The sequence below is a fragment of the Lepeophtheirus salmonis genome, chromosome 4, assembly GCF_016086655.4.
Source record: "Lepeophtheirus salmonis chromosome 4, UVic_Lsal_1.4, whole genome shotgun sequence".
Taxonomy (NCBI): Eukaryota; Metazoa; Arthropoda; class Copepoda; order Siphonostomatoida; family Caligidae; genus Lepeophtheirus; species Lepeophtheirus salmonis.
Window position 1 is genome coordinate 26459233 of NC_052134.2, and position 6213 is coordinate 26465445.

Below are 6213 nucleotides of genomic sequence, written 5' to 3' on the forward strand. Positions count from 1 at the left end.
ACCTCGATACTACTTTAGTACCGAGATACCGAACAAAAAAAGTTTGATTTTTATAGCACGATTAATTTTTTAAAATAATTCTAATAATTTTAAACTTTTTTTTCACAAATTCATCATAAAAACTTAGGCATGCAAATTGAAAGGAAACGTTAATTATTATTAATTAATTATTAATAACTGGAAATTGTTGATGGCGTTTCTTCAAGCTTGTATGTTAATATTAACTATTTATATTGTATTTAGTAAACAAACATCAATGACATTTCTATAAAATATTTAAACTTACTTTTTAACAAATAATATTTTCTTATTAAAACATTTTGTTTTAGGTACATATTTATCAGGAAAAATCTATTTGTTGTTGTCAAGTTGTCCAAAATTGTTTGAAAAAAAATTACTTTTGTATTTCTAATACAAAATAAAGATATTAACTATTTATTTGAAAATGGAAAAAATATGGGCTTAATTTTTCTGTCAAATAAAAAATATATGTAGCTGACTTGAAGGATTGCATGGCTTAATAAAAATGGGTAAAAAATCAGTTTAATTTTGAGGAATACTCCTGGTATATTGGGTTTGATTTGTGAATCTTTTATTTATATTGAATAAAAAATTCAATATAGTCAGAGTTGATTATTAATTTACTCCAAATTTTTTAAATTTATTCGATGCTTATATTTTCAGTTGCTTAACTATCATTAGTCGAGCATTGTTGAGAAATCCAATATTTAAAATTTGCTTTACTCCAATGTAAAATTTATAATTTTCAAAATTTGAAAAAAAGTTATTTTTATTAAAAGAGTATATACAAATATAGTTTTAATTATAACAAAAATAACATTAGAAACACAGATAAGTAGAAAATATTTTCCATATTTTAAAGAATAAAAATACTTGAATAGTTATTTGTTTTTTTTATTAGCAACTGAAATTGTCGGATTTTTTGTTGAAAATATGCAAAATACGCAAAGATTAACAAGAAATTTTGATTTTTTTAAATAGACATTTAACCATCTTAAGAGTTAACAGTTCTGAAATTAATAGTAATTTTTTTTTATCAATTTGTTTTATCAAATTTTGAAACAAAAACAATAACCCATATCAAATTTATGTAAAAATTACAAAATTTGATCTTTTTTGTTAAATAATATCTAGCAAATTATCTTAACTATTTCAATGCAGAATGAGCTGCTTTATAATATATAAAGTGTCCGTGACAAAAATAATTTTCATCAAATATAGTATTATAAATTTAGCTTTATTTAGTAAGATAGAACAATCCTATATGGGTAAATATCCACAGAACCGAAGAAACCAAAATTGCGCTTGATTGACTTACACAGTATCAGAACCATAAAAATTATTCATACTTTTACAGGCCTGGCTTGCAGTTTTGCCTTGATTAAGGTAAAACTGGAAAAGATAGGGTATTTTCTCTTTGCTGGTGCCCATCTTTGACGTACACTCAAACAATACTGAGTCAAACAATGCCAAAACTGACGTAGAAGTATTTTTTAATACGAAATCTTGTATTTCAAATATTATCTATTGTAAACCGATGACACTTATACAACACAATTACACCTTACTAATATCATTGCATTGTTAAACTAATACATTACTTTTAACTGCACCTCTTATATGTATGGACTTAATAGCTCGGACAAAACGTCGACAGAAAATAAAAAAAACATTATTTTTTACTTATCATTAAAAATATAAAATTACTGATATATTTCTAAATCCATCTCTCGAGTCCACGTTTTGCTACCCCACCCTGTATATGTATGATTTTATTTTTTGATGAATATATTGCTCAAAAATAAAGAAGAATAATGTTTCTAAACACTTTAAATATTTCTTGGAATAAGTAAATAACTATATCGAAAAATAATTCATATTCTCTCATACATTATAGCCAAAAATTGAGAAAAAGAAAATAAGGGAATCCAATCAAATAAATTTCGATTTGTTTTGCAAGAAACAACAAACAAAATTATAAGAATCATCAATAAACAAGGATCGATAAATATAAATTTTTCAAGATGTTTTTCCTTTATTTTGTTTCAAATCCACTTATCATGATACCCTCATACATGAATAGAAAACAAAAAACAAAAACTTCAATATCTATAACTCGTATATGTTCTGATTTTAATACAAAACTGTTAACATCTTATCCATTGAGATCACTTTTATAGCTATTTATTAAACTCATGATTACAGTGTGACTTTCTATTTTATTTTAGTAATATATTTGATAAAATGAATTCTTGGTAAGTACTGCAAATTGTACATAAAAGGCGTAAACAGTTGTATAAAAAGTATATGATGGATTCTATTTGAAAGACCATATTAAAAGTAAAGTAAATTTAATAAATTAAACCAGGCTCAATATAGACAATACTTATATATGGTAGGTATATGTAAATCCATCTTGGAAATTATATTATTAAGGTAATTTTTTTCCAAAATAAGTAAGCTAAATATTTATTTATCTATATCTAGATTGGAAATTACGTAATTTCCTAATTTGGTTTTCTTTTGAATTGACATACCCTATATTTTTGAGTATTATTAACTGAGGAACGCACTACACAGTATTAGAAACAGTTTAAGACAACATTTTATAATAAACTTTTGTTTGAGAAAAGTATATTACAAATTACCATAAATATGGTATATGTTCCTTTTTATTATTATCCAATTACTCAATCCAATAGTGAATGGTCTGGCATAAATGTGAGTTGTGATTACTCACATCCGTCACCCTCAACTATGTCTATCTCTTCTTCTCTTAAACACCTATGACCACACCGATCATTTTATTATTTACCAGTACACAATAAATTATGTTTGTAAACGTAGACATAAAGTAACAAAACAATTGTATTATATATTTTGATATATCTCAAGATATATTCTTTTAGAACACACGGAATGTTTTTTTTTTTTAATTTTTATTCACAGTTCCTTTTATATGTACAAAAATATTACTTAAATAAATATACATAAATAAACATTATAGTTTAAAGTTATTGCTTCATATAAGAACTTTCAAAAATTTCTCAAAGAAGACAGGAGAAAATAAAACCATAAAATAGCCTATTTGATGCAAGCAGTGTATTCTAATTCTAAGTGTATTAATTTTTTTTTTAAATGAAGCAAATCAATAATAATAAGAAAAAATGTCATTATTAAAACACATCTATAATTGTTACTATATAAAAATAAAATAAACATTAGCAATCAAGAATCGGGGTTAGAAATTCTAAAACTTCTGAGGATTGACTTTAGTAGCTTCTTATGTTGGAGTTATATCGATGGATAGAATTTAACTTCTTTTGCTGCTGGAATCCAGAACGTGTCATCAGAATTGGGTATTTTCAAAGAAAGGGGGGGTGGTATATCTAGCAGCGGATGTCATAGAAATGGCTATAAGTTCCTAAAGGAATATTAGCTCATAGGATGTAAGCTTTCCAGGAATTAATGCTTTAGAGTTTAGTAATGCAAAATCAATGTCTTTAGACTTCTGTGAAGACTGCTTCTTAATTTGAGATACTCCGAGAAGTATAGAAGGTTTGATTAAATTCAAAGATAGATTTTCCATAACCTTGATGTTGTTGGCGACAAATCTTTGCAGAATTATGATAGTACTGTAATCCACAAATGTATGCATTATATTATTAAAAAAATTCCTGTAATCTTTGTATGTTTTATAAAGTTTGGTAAAATTTGTAGAGATCTGAAATTGAACAGTAAATGTACTACCATTCGTAATATACATAAGGGAATATAAAAAATTTTCTCCAATTTTTCGAAGTTCTAACAAATTAAAATAGTAATCACAAATAAATTGAGCTTCGTCTGTTGGTTTAATAAAAGTCATTTTAAGATGCTAGGATCTAAGATTAATAAAATATTATGCCTTTCTTTTTAAAGGGAAGTAAAAACGACCATCGCAAAATGAGGTTTGCACCTTTAGATAATGCAAGGTTAAAATATTTTTTCCGGGGGGTTCTTCCTCTAATTTCTTTGGAGTGTCAAGATTTCTAAAGAAGACAGGCTTCCTAACCTTGTCTTGGTGTATATAAAAAATAGAATCCATATTGAATAAAGGAACAACTGACCAAATAATGAGTTGAGCTGCAGCCCATACCGGAGAGTATGAATCAATTTTCTCGTTGCTGAGGTCACTACCAATCCGGAACCTAAGAATGTGTTTAAGTTTAACACTTAAACCAAAAAGTATCCCCTGCACTTTTGATATGGAGCCGTCAATCTCGACTCACTGCGTGTATCTGGAGGATGTAGCAATGAGTATGTGTTCTGTATTATGAAATTTAAAAAAAAGAAGAAAAAAACGATATTCGGGAAGAATACTAAAAATCTTTCGATTTGTTATCGATTTTTTCTTAGTAATCAAGAATATGTTGTGTTGTAACTACAACTAAAAATCAACTCAAAAAACTGCATGAATAAAAAAAGATATTGCTCATATTTTTTTTTCTGAAATTAAATGAATAAAGAAATCCATTTATCTAGAACCAATCATCTTAGAGTAAAAAAAAGTATAAATATAAGATTTAGTGTTTGAATGTAAATCTTTACATACGTAAATTTTTTTATGATATTATGAAGTAGTCAGTTGAAAATTGTATTTTTGGGACAATTTGATGAACCATTAAATTATAAATTAAGCATATTAATATATTTGACAATTAAATTGTTTACTTTATCATAAACAAAGGTCATTTTTAGTGATGTTTTGAAGCAAAATTTTGTTATTTTTATAAATAAAAATACACATTAAAATATAATGATAAAAGCAGGTATGATTAAACATAGAAAGGATCATGCTCGTATGTATATATTGTATAAAATATAATAAAAGCATTTCAACAGTGTTTTGGTTAACTTTTTTTCCAATTAACTTTTGGAATATTTATATTATTTAACTTATTTTATTTTATTTCAAGCATCTGCATTACATTTAATGAACATATTTTGCTAACAAACTTATATATATATAAACAATATAGTTCTTATATTTATATAGGTAAAATGTACTCATAGGAACATTAAAATAATGTGTAGATATAATCTCTACATTATTTTTTATGATAGTGTTACTTACCTCTTCATTTGAGAAATTACATTGTTTGTGTTCCAAAGAGGAAATCACTACCAAGCCACTTTATTCAGTACATATTATAATAATAATTATACATATGGTGAGGATTATACATCCTGGATAACTTTAGACATGACTATCTTGGCAACCCTGAGGTATAATGTTATGAAAGTGGGCTTTTTAAGATTCAATTGACAAAAAATACAAAATTCTTGAGATGTACTCCGAATACGAACTTTGTGAAGTCATTATTGTGTACCTTTTTGCCAGTTGCACTCTCAAGGACGCAAATAACTCCGTAAATAATGATGTAAGAGAGCTTAGATTAATGTTAACCTCTCTGGTAGCATAGTTGAATTTTAAATTGGTGCATTTTGTCTAAATAGGGTAATTATAACCGCATTTAAGACCTTTATGTCTTGGAAAAAGGAAATATGGCCACCTAGCTACCAGAACCTGAATCCCTTGGACTGCTATATTTTGGGCGTCTTGCATGAGACAGTCAAATAAACGTGCACATAACCCTAATGACTCATTTCGTACTTCTATTCTCGAGGGAGTGACCAACATGGACAAGGAGTTTATCATCGAGGCCTGTTCCAGGTTCAAGGCTAGGTTAGAGCCTGTGGTTGAAGCTGGAGGTGGTTGGTTTGAGGGATTGACTTTACTGTGAAACCTTACATGCAAGAGCAAAAGATTTGTGAATTCTTGAATTAGTTTTCAGAAATAATTTGTAATTTACCTCTATACATACATATCCATAGTTTTTCTGGATTTATCAAAAGTGCATCATAAATTCTAATTTCTTTTACTTTAAGACCTCTGAACTTTAAGTTACATATAGAATATTTCATTTTCAATAAAAAATAATATCATTAATGCCACACACCAAATTTGAGTGAAATTTGCTTCTTTGTGAATTCTTTATCATATATTACCATATAAATATATTTTTAAATTTACTTTCATTAATAGGACGGAATTGCACCAATTAAGTTTAATTAAACAATTTAGTATACTCAATATCATTTGTGAATGGTCTAAAAGGCAACAAGCATAGATATACAAAGTAACTATCG